This window comes from Nanorana parkeri, unplaced genomic scaffold, assembly GCF_000935625.1.
Source record: "Nanorana parkeri isolate BGI_ZX_2015 unplaced genomic scaffold, ASM93562v1 scaffold785, whole genome shotgun sequence".
NCBI classification, from domain to species: Eukaryota; Metazoa; Chordata; class Amphibia; order Anura; family Dicroglossidae; genus Nanorana; species Nanorana parkeri.
In genome coordinates, this window is record NW_017307053.1 from 58811 (window position 1) to 75026 (window position 16216).

At 39.6% G+C, this 16216-nt stretch overlaps 1 protein-coding gene across 1 annotated transcript in view; it reads left to right on the plus strand.

The window, feature by feature from the left end:
• Window positions 1-16216, plus strand: part of LOC108793876 (collagen alpha-1(XIX) chain-like) — a gene marked incomplete at its 5' end in the record, with an annotated part of 105107 nt that overhangs the window by 39685 nt on the left and 49206 nt on the right. The window lies entirely within an intron of this gene.

Below are 16216 nucleotides of genomic sequence, written 5' to 3' on the forward strand. Positions count from 1 at the left end.
GGGGGGTGCAGAGCTGACTGCTGTGGAGAACAGGCAATCAGATGAAAATGGATGCACACCCCCTTAGATCCAGCTGCCTTCTGATCAGATCTGTCTGAAATACTGACAGGCGGACCTGATCAGACCGCCTGTCTGAAAGGGGCTTAAATATGTAACATTTAATAGAGCTAATTAATGAAAACTTGAGCAAAATGAAAATAAAGCTGAAATTGTTTGAGCCAGATGTCTTTTACTATATTTTCTTTAAACTGCACTGGTAAATGAAACATTATTTAGCATAATAGAAGTCATATTCATTCAGTTACAAAGGACAACAGCATATAATGAGGATTATCTTCCTTTGATTTGATTTCAAGGTGTAATTGATAGTCTATTTTATGCATCAGTAGGTTCATGTCTTAAGAAAAGGCATATTTTGATATTGAACTGTATGTCTATGGAAACTATGGTTACTACCGCAGCTAGCTATCATTATAAATATATTCTTTCTAAAATCAAGACTGTCTATACCACAGAAATCCTGATTAGATCGCCATTATAACTGCTGATCTAATTACTAAACCAATGATTATCATTTTCTTGACTCTACATAGAAGACTGCTCCCAATGTACATTGTCTAAAGTATTTTTTTCTAAACGTCTCCTGTTTTTATTAGAGTAAAATGCTTTGTAAGCTAAAACATACAGTACAGTCTGTAATCATGTTCTTCATACTTGCTCTTAATGTGAACAACCTATGTTTTTTTCAAATAATTAATTGAGATCACATGTGATAGCAATAGTTGACATTTAAAGTATATCTAAAGCCAAAAGTTCTTTGTTTTTCTTAATTTAGGTAGAGTAAGGGAGAGTTAAAGACACTTTTTGTCATCTGTGTGTCATTGGAGAGATTTTCCTTCACCTCCTGTCTTGTCAACACAACAGTGTGAGAGATATACCCTCTTAGACATTTTTTTATGGGAACAAGAGTCCCTAACCAAGATTTCCCCTCAATTCCGGTTTTGGTGGCAACTCACTCACATTCATTCCCAGTGACATTGGTGATTAGAACAATTAGAGAGATTGAATCTCTAAGCCCTCACAGCCCTGCCCACACTCCTTCTCCTTGATCATGACTTTACACCCTCTACAAGATTCCCCATCTACATCTTAAGCTTCAAGTGGAGGGGGGAGCACAAGGGGTCTGAGAGACCTACTTTATGGTTCATTAACCGGGGAAGAGGGTCGGTATGGGGCCACTCAGAGTAGAGTCAGGCATAGGTTTGAACCTAACCCTAAGCCTCCTATCCCAACCTGCTGTCTATACCAGCATCCATGTCTTGATGCCAACTGTTATATTGTACTGACTACATGCACAGTATTTAAGCACTTTAACTAAGCCGCTTTCTAGACAGGACAGACACTAGCCACCTTTTAATAAAAAAATCAACATTAGAGTATATTTATTTCACTGAAAAATGGCCCCAAACTTGTGTATTGCCTATTTGCGCAGTATTGAATCAATTGTACTAGGTATGGCCAAAGGTCTAGACTTGGCATGCACTAGTCCATGGGGTTCTCTCCTCAATTGGAGAAGTAAATCATATGGTTTAGGCACATTTAGCCACATTTTTTAATTTGCAGATGGAGAACTTGCCCAACCCCTAGTAGCTGTGTTTGCATAACCACTTACTTATAAAGCCCCCCCCCCAAATATTCTAGTGAGTATATATACACTCTTTAAACAATTTTGCTAAACACTAAACCCCCTCTTCTTATTGTAAGCTAACTGAAACATTTTGTAAAAACCACTCTTGAAAAATTCAAAAGAGTGAGACGGCAGCCAAAAAACAACTGAAGCTGTTGCGGACACACACAAAAAGGTACAACTCTTTAGGAAAACACTCTGTGACGTCTCCAAAGTCTTCTATAGGTTTGTGCAAAACACAGTTGGGGAGATTTATCAAAAAAGTTGCCCTTAGTAACAATCAGCTTCTCTCTCCAGTTTGTTGAGTTAAGATTTGAAAATGAAATATAGAAGTTGATTGGTTGCCATGGACAGCTGCTCCAGATTCGCTCACCTCTAGTTTTGATGAATCCCCCTTAGTGTCTCTGTGACTCAATGTAAATAGGGATGTTTGCAGCAAGGACCGCAAGCATCTAACTGTCCCTGGAAACATTCCTCTCCAATCTCTCCATAATTTTCTATACCACTGTACAACACACTATTGTGTCTGCACATAAAAATAGATAGTCATTTTCAGCAATGACCATCAGCTTGTAACAGTCCCTATAGACACTCCCCAAATGCTCCCTAATCTACTATAACGACAGTGTGTCTGTTTTTCACATAAAGATAGATGTTTTTCATCAATCAGCACCAGCATTAGCACATAACTAGCCCTACAACCTGTGATCCTAACTACACAGTCTCTTACAACCCACATTGAACAAAGGCTGCTGTGAACCCTCACCTCTGTAGGGAGGGGGATGGCGCAGGAAGCACAAGATTGGTAATTGGTTGCTGTGGCAGAGATTGGTTGCAAAAGTTCACTTTCTTGAACTTCAAATTACTTGGGTTTGGGTCCAACTCATAGTCAACCCAAATCTCTTGTAAAAGGTTTGTGAATTTTTAATGTCTCCATTGAAGCTGCATAAAAAAGGCCCTCTTTCTGCTGTGTATTATTTTTTGTTTGACTTGTTAACCCTACAAATGTCCAGAATGAAATAACAAGATCTGCCACCCCTTAGACTTCAGTAAGGATCAGGAAATCTCTGTAGAGTGGTGATGAATCTGAGGTAGTGTTAGGGTCAAGAGAATGGTGGGTTCAGTTGTGGCACTACTGAGTTTTAGAAGGTCCCACTGCATGAGAAAAAAATAGTTGCATCTGGAATAATGGTTGTGGGGGTTGGGGTAGGAGATTTAATCCTCGGTGTGTAGGTGGAGAAAATGCTAAACATGTAGATCAGTTGTTGAGAGAAATGTTTTGCAGAAAAGGGACTTGTTTCACATTGGAGCTATACATGTTAGCATTAGTGATGGGCATAGAATTTACTGTGCCTTTTACGTAGAGAAAGCATCCTTCCGGTTCTGCCAGCCTTTTTGCTGCTGGAGGCGGGTTTAGGGGGTACTGGGGGTGCATGCTAAGGGGGGGTTAGATTGGACCACTAACGCCACCCCCCACCCCGGATACAGTCAGCAAGATTTCAGGAAATATATGGTGAGGGAGGGGGGTCTGGTATCTATGAAGTCAGAGCTAAAGACAGCAGTGGGGGAAAGGGGTGAGAAGAAGTTGCGTTTACGCTCATGCCCCTAGGCGTGAGATATTGTGTACACAAAAAAAAAAGAAGCACATACCACAGATTTTTATCAAGATATATTAATGTTTCAGCTTCACAAAGAAAAAGATCACAAAATACTTTTATGTGTACTTATATTTACTGTTCACATGAAAAATGGGTTGTATCACGCCTTACTTTATGCAAGGAATAAGTAATGAAGCAACATTGTACAGAGGTCATCAGACTTGACATAATTGTGGGTATTTAATGATTTGTTTTCTTTTTGGATACTGATGAAATTAGGGTGTACTATTTGTGGGCCAGCTGGATATGTATTACTAATCTTAAGTGTTTACATACAAGACATTAGGGTTTGTCATATTTTGACGAAGACAGACTAGTCTGACATTTTGATGCCTGCAAGATAGTTAAGTGCTTTATAGCTGACTAGCCTTTGAGTGTTGAAAGGTATTTTTTTTTTTTTATAAAAAGGGTACTCTAATATTAAAATGGTTTTATATCATAGTTCAAAGTGATTTTGCTTCTTTATGCTGCAAAAAGCTTTGTAACCTATCATTTAAAAAAAATTTAGCTTTTGTTATTTTAAATCCTTCCTCCTTTTAAACAAGTTTTCATGTCAAACTATGTCTGCATGCCTGAAGACCATTAAGTAGCGATTTCCCCACCATTCTAAATTCAGTTATGCATTCAGTGTATGAAACCAGAGATCTTGTATCAGAAAAACAGGCAAGAACTCAGAAGTAGGGATGTCCCAATACCGATGCTAACATCGGAATCGGGACCAATGCAGGGCATTTTCACAAGTACCTGTACTTGTGAAAATGCCCCGATGCATAGCGCCGATGCATAACGCATTGGTGTTGAATTCGTTTCGCCTGACGCCCGGGACATACAGAGCAGGGGGCGTGGAGCGGTGAAAGAGTGGGGGGGAGGTGACAGGGTCAATAAAGAGTCCCTGTCGCCTCCAAATGCTGTCACACAGGGGTTTGTTATTCCCTGTGTGATAGCAATAAAGTTAAGTGAAAAAAGTAAAACATAACTAATTAAAAATGTACTAAATAAAAATGTAAAAAAATTAAAAAGGTGGTAAAGTTAAAATAATAAAATAAATGGAAATTGAAAAATAAAAATTTAAAAAAATGAAAACCAGCCCACTGCCTCCATTATCTGCATGCGAAATAAATATGCAGTGTTTTTAACTGTGATTGTGTGCAACCACTCGGGCAGGGAGTTGTTGTGGCAGGAAACCATGCAATCTGCCTGGCATGACTGGGGTGCCATTAGAAAATAATGGCACTGGCAGCGCAATCGGCGGTAGTGTGCAATCCCTGTCATTGTCATTGTGCACCAAACCGAGCGGATGGCTGGGCGGTCACGGAATTGCACACTACCACTGATCGCGTTGGCAGTGCCATGGGCGGTCCCACACGATCGCGGTTGAAAACATGAATAGGTTAAATGTTTTATTGTTCTAAAACAGTCTTAAATTAAAGTTCTTCATAATCCTAAAGAAATTGGCCTAAAATCATTAGTCTGTATTGTTTTTTTTAAATGTCACCTGTCGCTTTAAGAAAAAGTATCTGTAATTGGTATCAGCAAGTACATGAGGGGAAGTACCTGTATACTCCTATTTTACAACTGAGTTATATTCTCTATTCCTAGTAAACCATATATTTACGTTTACTGCTTCTTTTTAAAGACTTACTTTGAAGACACACTTGATATAAAGTGAGCTGAATAGCCACACATTTTAAACCATGCATGTTTTAAAAGGTTTTTAGTTGTAAAAGTTTAGTTTATTAATCTCGCTTTACTTTTTATGTATTTGAATAAACCTCAGTGGTATTATTCAGTAAAGTTTACCAGCAGGATTTAAAGGGAGTGTACGCTAAAGGAGGAGAAACATCATTTACATTATTATACGTATGAAAACTATATTAAACTGCACCCAAGATAACTAAGGGGCTTATTCCCCCTATTCCAGGATGAGTTCTGCAGTAAAGGGAATACAAGATGCTAATATAGTTCAGAACAGTACCATTACCAATAACAGTAACATTTAAACCGTTCAGATTTTAATATATAGTTTTGATTGCAACTAATGTGACTACCTCCATTTTACTCATGTAATCACTTTAGGAGCAACTAGACAGTAAATGGGCAGGAATGGGAGCCAATCAGGCACACTGCATGCAAATGTGGAACATTCTCATTGAAGGGGAGAGAAAAGTAAGCAGACTGTTTACCCAAGTCTCCTCCTTTACTGTCGCATAAGCAGGCTGGGGGAAGAGAGGGGGCACTATTGCATAGTCTCTACAGTCTATAGCTGTCACAAACAAATGGGGTGTCATCTACCTGACTGTGCTGTGCGGCATGGATATGTAGATCTCATAACTGGATTCACATGAATAAAATGCATTGCCAGGTAAAGCAACTCCCTTATATGTATTTCATTTGTGTATTTGGCTATTTGCCTGGAGTTCAGCTTTAATGACATAGAGCTTGTAGTTCCACTACAGAAAAGTACAAGCCTACATTATGCTCATATTATAGACAAGGCCTCGGTGACATATATCATGGTTATAAGATAGGGTTGCCACCTTTTCTTAAAGCCAAACCCGAACACTCTAGCACCTCGCTGCAATTTTTTGTATACACAAAGCATATATTTTGTGATGAAATAACATTTGAGTTATGTGCAATAGTGCATACCTGGGTCACCTGTGGTATATTTTGTGGGGGCATGTCACAGGTCCCCAGATATGCACTATTAATCTCCAAAAACGACTGCACTTCACAGCCTGCCTTGCGCCAATAAGATTAATAAGCTGCGTGCACCCAATCTATAAAGTGTTAAACAAAAAAATGGTGTAGATGGTGCCATGCTGCCAATACCTGCAATCACTCAAAACAATTTACCACATGTATCCGTGTATAATTAATTATATAAATCCCAGTGTATTCCTAACTCAATTGGTAGAGCAATGTATATCACTCTGCGTCAATGCAATTAACTAAAAAAAACCATTCGCATTTATAGTGCAATCCAAGCGCTTATAAAATGCTCCAATTAGTGCCCTCTCATTTATGTCTTCAATTAGAGGTTTCCACCATCACTCCTCGTCCACACTCTTAGTGTCTTCAAAACAAGGTGCCCCCACTCCTCATGTGTTATTCCTTTAAAGGAGAACTATGAGGTGAGTGCTTTTCACTCACCTCATAGTTCTAGCCGACGTGTGACAATGAGACTGTCACAGGTCGGCTCAGTAGATCGGGAAGTGAGCGAACACATACCGGCGCACGCTCACTTCTCGATCCTGTCCTTGCAGAGAGAGGTGACTGTCACTCATGGCTCCCTGCAGGGATTCCCCCCCTCCCCGCTCCTTCAACGCTGACTGGCGGAACGGACGGGGGAGGGTACAGCTGGCTCTGCCTCTAGATAGGAAGAGCCAGCTGTCACTCACACAGCTGGGCGGATCTCAACAGTAATATCGGGATCCGTCCCGGCTGCGGCGGTCTCAGTATACCACGAGCTGTAGCTTGCGATATACTGAGCTTAGGGTGACGGAGGGACGCTAGTTTATGTCCTCCTGTGACCCTTAGGAGAACTATGGGGAAAAGCCCTAACCCCATAGTTCTCCTTTAAGGGAAACCGCTCACCTATTCCACAGACCTCTGAAACAAGGTGTGGATATAGCTGGTCCCCTTTCACCCTCCGATCATTGGGGACTCATCACCTTTTTGTGAATAACCTTGAAAATGTTCTAACACCCAGTAATACTCACCGTCAGGGTGGTCCCGATCCTTTTTGCTGCCTGAGGATGGGGGTGTTGTTTGCTGGTGGAGAGTGGCATTGCCACCCAGGTGTGTAGGAGTGACATTGACGCTCTGGCCGTTGTTGTCCCGTCTAGCTCCTGGCAACCAGTGACATCACTGGTTGCCAAGAGCTAGACGGGACGGCGGTCAGAGTGTCTCAGGTTGCTAAGAGCTGTATGCACCTCCTTCCACCCAGCTCTTAGCAACCTCTGGTACTCTGGTCAAAAAGGGGGCAGCAGGCACCCAGCAAATAATATGCCATTGCCATTCCCCACACCACGTGACCCTAAGAGACATTGCCTAAGGCAACAGCCTCAGGCTGCCTCTTTATAGGGATGGTGCTGCTCACCATAATTTGCAGTCCCATGACAGTCCTCCAATTTTCAGGGCTTCAATGTGGGTGGGTACTTCTAACAGTGCCCACGTTCCATCCTGATTATGTGCACGCTGATCCTGCACTGATTAGGTGCAATAATGTCAATTAGTGCAGACCTGGGCGATACGGGACGCGCGTCGTGCACAATTGCACTCAGCGGCCCCGTTGACTTCAATGGGGTTACATCTGCGTGCAATCACAAACAAAGGTACATGTACCTTTTTTTGCGACACACGGCTATTTAGTCGTGTTTAGTTGCACAAGTGGAATCGCAGTGGGAAATCGCGCGATCCGCCCAGCATGACTGGGGTGCCATTAGGAAATAAAGGCACCGCCAGCGCAATCGTCGGTAGTGGGCAATTATGTGACCGCAAGTTCACTTTACAGAAGGGACTTTAAGCATGGTCAACCTGCCTTCAGTGTTATTCCCAAACTACTGTCAGCCTGCCCACTACTTTTAGGTATAGAGGAACATGTGAAACCCCCCAGTCATCGATTCCTGAGCCAGTGCTGCAAAATGGGGGAGAACAGAGGTCCATAGCTGTGTAGAAGATTGAAATCAAACCTCACGCAGGACGGTGTCAGAAGTTTCTCCCGGCTCCCGCTGCTCTCAATGGGACTTCTCATAAGTTCCTATGTCAGTACTGGGTCCTAAAGTGACATAGGAGAAAGGAGATGGAGGCACATTGCACTGCGCGGGACACAGGAACTCAACAAGCTCAGAAGGGTTCAATGCTGAAGATGCCGAGATCCTCTCAGCACAGAGGATCAGAGGAGAGAAAGGGGGAGGGGCGATTAGACACAGTGAGAGGAGCCGACAGCAAGAGCCGGCAACTGACATCGCCGGGTGTATGTGCAGCTTACTTAGAGAGCCACGATCCGGTTTGAATACTGTGTACGGGAATAAGGTGGGGTGATTCCCGGGCACAGGATTAAAATCCCAGACTGTCCGGGTGAAACCTGTACGGGTGGCAACCCTATTATAAGACCTAACACTTTCACACAAGGGTCATCGAGCCTCATATGTAGAAACTTTTTGGAATTGTCCTGGGCAATCAGTCTGTTTTTATCCTTTTTGTCTGAACAGTAATAGAAATATGGCTTTTTTTCAATCCAGTTTATATACTGGACGGTATGGTAAAGGTATGGTCACTAACACATGGAGAAATGACTTATGCTTCTTGTGCCTTGGGCCTTATTTCTCACATTTCCTTCTAGTTTTCACAAACTTCTGATCAAAATATTCTACTCTTGAATTCTCTGTTTATATAGTTTCAACAAGTGTATTGTATGGAGTCTGTGATTAAATAAAAATGTTTACTTTTAGTACAGATATTTAATGCATTTTGGTATAACAAGGGGTGAATTTATAAATCTTCCACCCAGCATTTAGAGGGGTGAATTTCCTATTCTCCTCGGCCCATCTAGCAGTGATAATGCCATGGGAATCCATTCGCCCAGCTATACGCTGGATAAAGGATTTATAAATCAGCCCCTAACTACAGTATATATGAATTAGTGCATCATTGGTCAACTAACAATTGCCAAATGCTGAATTATTATACAAGTCTTCAAGAACTGCAGTCTACACAACCTATCATAATCACTTCATTATAATAACCTGGGCACTATAAAGTGGAAACACAAACTGATGGTTAGGAAATATTTGCATTACAAAAATTGCAATAACCATCAATATTATTTAGCATTTCAAAAGCTTAGTAATTATAGACTATGTTGCCAAGCATACAAGAGATATTTTTTACAACAAAATAAAAATAGAATGTACTATTAGTATATTTAAACAACTTCAGTGTTCATATATCAGTAGAAAAGCAATCATTTTATTTTTAAATGAAAAGAAAAAGCTAAAATCACTATGCTGTAAATGGATATGGTAACATAATTTGAATTACTCTACTATATGAAAACTATTTTTTCAAATCAGTTTAAAGTTGTGCTGTTTAACCATTTTTTTAACCACTCAAGTACTAGCCTGTATATGTCCCTTCATTACCAGGCCAGTTTTTAATTTTATAGTGCTATGATTGCTGGACTGACAGTTATTCAGTAACAGTGTATCCAAAGGAATTTTTTATCATGGGTGACCATTTGCGCTTTAAACTCCCACCTTAAACAAAAAATCTCATAATCATTAGTGGACAGTGGCACTTTAAAACCCCCTACCTTCCTCTTCAATCTGCTAAGATCCTCCTTCCTGCAATGTTTACAAGCATTAAGTCCATTCACAATGTAAGAAGGAGAGCTTTCTCCATTGTGAATGGGCTAAATGTAAATTAACTCTATAATGTTTACACTTGTGATAGTTGTGATTGGTTAACAGCAAACACATGATACAGAGCTACTCTGGCTCTGTACATCGTGCCTGTATTCTGAGCTGTCCATTGATCAAATCAAAGCCATGCATTGGACACTGGCCATCCAGGTGTGTTTTTTACTGTGCCTTTTAAAACGGCGCTGCAGAAATATACATCTATCTCCTAACCATATTCAACTGCCCAACTCAATATTCTTAGGTCTGTAGTGGGGGCTATAGATTGCATTTGGATTGTGTGGAGGCTGAATGTTTTATAGGTGTGGTAAACCTATTTTGGGAATCCTTCTTCTGAAGTTGCCTATCTGACAGGTGCAGATTAAGATTTTTTTCTATCTTTTCTCATACTTCCTTTAGGTCAGGGACTCCAAGAATATTGCTAAAAAAAATGGTTTTCTTAAGGGGTTTACTTTAACTGGTTTGTACCACTATAGCCATGGCATGTTTGAAAGTAGAAAAGATAAAATAATACTTAATCCACATTAGTTGTTAACCCAGGCACGCTATTTATAATTATTTACACCTTGAAGATATATCCCTTGCATTTTCAAGGAGACAAGGGAAAGGGAACTGTAAGCTATACAGCCATTTTGTCTTATACACAGACACAAAGATTGCTACTTGTTATCATAGTGTTAAATGGATTGTTGTAGAAGCAGACTAGAATCCATTGTAACACAAAGATGCAGGAGCCATTGTTAAGAAAAGGAACATATAATATGATTTTCCTAATCTCTTTGGCTATGCAATCATTTTATTTGCCTGAGGCCGTGTAAGATACTGTGTTATTGATTTTCTGTCGAAGTACATTAATGAGCACAATAATTCTTGTTATATGCGCACCATCTAATATAAAGTTGTACCAAGATTAGCATGGTCTCCTACATTCTCTGCAGGAATGTATTTATATTATGTTTTACAACAATCAAACTTAATGCAATAGTTCTAGATAAAAGGTAAAGAATTAAGAAGTCAGCCCATCCTAATGGATTTTTGTACTATATGCATGATGCAATAAGATAATAGCATACTTGTTTATCATCGAAGTGGCTTCCAGTGCTGGAATCGAAGGTTGTTTGTCTGACTAACTGAAAACATTCTGTTTGTTGAACTGACTTCAAACCAAACCAGTCCTTGTGCGTTTGTGTGATGTAGTAGAAGATAAGATTAGGTTTTAAAGTAAACCTGTGTCTACACTAAAGTATATGGACATTCTGAACAAACAGTGAAAGCACTTTAAAACAAACTCTCATTCATCTCTGTACCTATAGGCATTTGGGGGGAAATTATTTGATATAGTTCACAACACTGGCATTGAGATCTTAACTCTTACCCTATTACTTTATAATGCAACATAATCTGGGCAGCCTACCAGTCTTCTAACATAAGCAGCAGGTGTTTCTAAGCTGCTAGGGCATGTTCACTAGTACATTTCAGAACGAACTTTCATACGAAAGATTTTCCATTCAACTTTCTATTAGTTGATGGGGTCAAATCGATGATCGATTTTGACCATAGTCAAGAAACAAGTCCAAAGAGCAGGATGGAAAATTTCTCATATGAACAATGTGGTTTTCGTTCTGGAAACCCCATTCATTCCAAAATAGAATGTTAAAAAAAAATGTATTTCGACATTCGTCAATTGCCTGATTGCATTATCAGGTGGTAAAGGAAAATCTTTTGTTTGGAAATCTACTAGTGTATGGCCAGCTTAAATGTAGTGTTAATCGCAGGATACGGTGAGATGAATGCACACTATCACACAGTGCACCTCTTGTCCACCATGCATACACTACTTTTTTCCACCGTAATGCATGGTTTTATGGTATTGTGCTGCATTGAAGACTATGGTGGCCAGGAGCTGCATTGGGGTGCCATTCAAATAAATTGCAATGCAATCAACCTAGTGAACAGCAATGCACGCTATGTGCATTGTGCAATAGCATACATTAATCACATAATATCATATGATTAAAAGGTATGCTTAGGTGTGAGTGAGACCTTAGAAACTCACTGAAGCCCAACTCTAGATTAATTGTTGTGATCTTTGAGAAAGAATACAATAACATTAAAAACAGCTAGTAATGTTAGGGATAGCTTGTTTTAAAGTTCTTTTACTACTTGTTAAGAATATGTAAATGTCCATAGCCTGGGCACAGGAGCACTGTACATACACTTTAAGGTAGCTTGAACTTTTTTTGTTTTGAATAAAATACTGAAGTTCACTAATCTCTCTGAGGTTTTTATTGTTACCTGTGTCCCAGTAGGAAAGATTCACTTTTTCTATTTGTCCTGGTGACCAGTGTCTCTGGTACAGAAAATGCTGGCTGTGGCTACCAAATGTTTGAATAGCCACAGGAACAGAAGATGAGGGAAACTTCTTATGAGGATAACCGTTCTGATGATGACTGTCTAAGAGGGGACATCCCCTCGTTATGTAGAGATCTCATCTTAATTCCTGATATGTTTAAGGGAAAGGAAGTGGAAGGGAATATCTCACAAAAAAACATGACAGAAGTCTTAACTATTCCCTACTCTATCCAAAATATTTTTTTTTTGAAGTTTAGAATTAGTTAAAACATTTATTATTTTTTGCTGTCTATGTTCCATTGGGAGCATTTCCCTTCACTTCCTGTCATTGATACACAACAGGAATTGGGATGAAATCTCTTAGAAGAGAGGGACAGCCTCTCTTAGACAATTTGCACTGTGTGTCCACATTATGTGTACCTCTTCTAGTAAAAACTGTAACATTTTGGATTTCCCTTCACTTTATGTCTTCTATTTCTCTTATTGTTATGGTGAATGCAAATATGTCTTTAGAATTTCTCTTTGAGGCAACGTTTTTGAATAGTATACAGTGATAAGAGTCTATATTTAATTATGCACACAAAATTACCTATATGCTCAAAAGTATTACCTAAAAAGGAGCAGAATTTGATTTCCTGCTAAATTTTGCCAGAAATATGTAATTTAACATGCAACTAAGACTGTATATACTGTATATTTGCAATAAAAGCACATTTTCTGCCTACCTGCAATTTTGTTCTAGTTGTACACTGAGCCATGAATGGGCAACTATATCTATAGAGTTTATAATTTTGGCTTTTGGTGTGGGGATGAAGTAACTCCTGTGCACATGCATAGGAGCTCCCTCATCCCCAGGCCAAAAGTCAAGATGGCTAAAGATTCCAGAACTGTAAAAAGAGCAGGATAATCTATCAGCAATGCTGATGGCATGAAAGATGGAGAGCATGGATGTCACATTGCTGGAGACGGGTGATTTGGGATGTAATGGTGCCATAATGTGTAAATATTCTGTGCGTACTTGCACATTTTGGTAAGAACACCTGCCAGCCAGAAAAGTTTAGTTCTACTCTAATGGTCCAGCAGTAGTCAGCCAGCATACTGGACAACAAAAAGGGGGTCCACAGCTAGGCAGCAAGAAAGAGAACACCTAAGTAATCTAAGGTTAAAATTTGCAGATATTTGCAAATACAAGTGCAAGCCACACAGCTACACCAAGGCACCTCTGATAAGTGTGGTCCCTACCTTTAAACGTTCTGAGTGTCCAGCTATGGGACATATGGATTAGTAACATTAACAGAGAGGAGGCTTATGTGAAGACAATCCTATACTTCCTAAAGGTAAAGTAACACACAAGAAGGCTAGCTTGAAAGTGTGCTGGGCACCCCCTTTTGTGTAGTTTTATACTGTATATTGCCCATGCCCATGTGCACCTTTCCCTTTTGCTAGTTTTAATCAGATCAGTGAAGCTGATATTTTTAAATTGTTTTGTATTTGGAGCCAGCATACTGAGACTTTCCTACAGCTCTATTTTGTGTTTGAAATGTCGTGGTGAAAGCATTCACTGCACTTCTTACTGACTGTATGATTTATATATCACCAACAGTTTGTGCAGTGCTTTACAAGATAAGGAAGACATTACAATTACAGTACAATTCAAGACAAGATGGTAAGGAGGGCCCTGCCCGTGAGGGCTTGCAATCTAAAAGGGTGGGGCAAGTGATACATGAGGAGGTAGCTGTGAGGGGATGAATTGTTTGAGAACGTGATGGTTCAGTGGTTAGGTTGAGGTGGTATAGGCTTCCCTGAAGAGATGATACATATGAATGCATATGTAATCCCGATAAAGGTATTGCTGAAGTACACTCTTTCAGTGTTATCCATCCCTTTAACAAGTTTTTTTCCATGTACAAAGCAGGAAGGAAAACCCTTTCAGGGTAAAAAAGATTACCGTGTACCACATTCTTTTTTTCTGGTGGGGTACTTTTTGTACATTCTTTCTGAATGTAATGGTTTTTCTTGTTCCCAGTTTCACACTCACAAAACAGCATCAGTGCTTTGTGTCATCCATCCTACTAGCATAGCAGAATTGCAACAACCTCCAGGTCTCTACATATATTTTGTTTATATTTTTCATCTAGATCTATTGCTAAGTAGTTTATTCTTCTCATATGCTTCTTTCATGTTTGTGGCATGGGCTAGCCAATACAGATGATCATTTATTTCCATTATAAAGGACAGCTTTCAAGTTAAATTCTAGAAGCCATTTCCACTCTATCATGTTAATGGCCAAGAGCCCTCATAACCAAACATCTTAACAAAACACTGGTCCACCTTTTAATGTTAGAAAATAATAACAACTAGGTTTTGTTTTGTGATGGCTATAAATATGCTACTATGATTAAATAATGAAGATGGGATCACAAAAAAACAATGTATGATAAAAAATGTTCATGTTTTTTTCAGCATATAAGTCTGCTTACGATCCCATTACAATCCATGTGACAAGATTATTGTTGAACATTCTTTTTTTTTACACATTGCTTTTCTGTTTTACTGCAACCATATTATGAATTTGATTCTATATTTCAAAATGCTGGCAACTCTGTTATGGCCCATAAATCTGAACTCCAGCCACACATCTGTATATACTGTGAGGGTGTTAGATCGGCAGCGGGTGTGTGTGACCTGGATGAGTTCACACCACAGCAATTAGGCACAGCAAACAAGGTTTTCTTCTGGTGAAACACATGTGCAGTTTATTTACAACTATTCACAAGAAAATTTGAGCAAAACAAACAAAACATGAAAATAAACCTTGTCCTTTGGGCCACTTACTACATACACGGTATCCCTCACTACCAACTACCATATTTGCCGGCGTATAAGACGACCCCCTCATTTTTCAGTTAAAACATAGGTTTTGGGCTATACTCGTCGTATAAGACTACCCCCCTTCCGAGGCAACACCATTTAAAAACATCAGATTTAATTTATGGTAAATCATTTTAATTAAAATGGTTATGACTTACCGGTACCTAAAATCCTTTTAAAATCCTCATCATGGTCATCCTCTGACATCATAAGTTCATCAATGACATCTTGTGCTACATTTGTAAGACAGTCATCATATGGATCTAATTCCGAATCAGATGGTGTGGCTTCAGCTTCGGCTTCCCCCTCATCTTGCCACAAGTAGTCGTCCTCCATACCATCCAATTAATTTGATATGTCGCACTTCTTGAAAGACTTGATTACTGTTTCTGCATCAATATCATTCCAGGCTTTAATGACAAAGTTACACAGAACATCCAACTGTGGAGCATGCATGTTTCCTCCTTTTGTGAATGACTTTTCGCCGCTAACCATCCACTCATTCCACTGTTCTCGAATGCGATCTTTAAATGGCTTGTTTAGGCACACATCCAGTGGCTGTACCAACGATGTCAATCCTGCAGGAATAACTGCCGCATCTGTGTTTATTCTTGCCAGCCTTTGCTTTGTGCTGGTTGTTAAATGAGCCCTGAACATATCCCACACCAGTAGGCTACGTTTTTGATGAAGTCCACCTGGTCACCTACTCCATACATTATCAAGCCATAGCTTTACCCCTTCTTCATCCATCCAGCCTTTTTCATTCACATGTACAAAAACTCCAACAGGGAACTTGATTTTCGGCATTGTTTTTCTTTTCAAATAATCATTGGTCTTAGTTTGGCGACATCAGCTGTACATGCTAGTACCACTGTAAAACTGGAATTCTCATGTCCTGTTGTTTTAATTAACACTGTTTTTGCACCTTTTGAATTGACAGTTTTATTTCCAACCATATTGAAATTCATAGGAGTTTCATCCATATTTCCGATATTACTTTACGCATAGCCATGTTCCTTGCACCGTTGTATTACATATCGATGGAAATTACTTACTTTGCCGTCAAGATCTGTAGGTAATTTTTGTGCAATTTTGGCCTTTTGCCTCAGTACCAGATTATGCCTTTCCAAGAACCTAGTACACCAGGATACAGTGGCCTTAAATCCTTTGAGTGATCTGGGTTAGATTTAGCCCACTGAAGTGCAAACATACGTATTTTGTTTTGT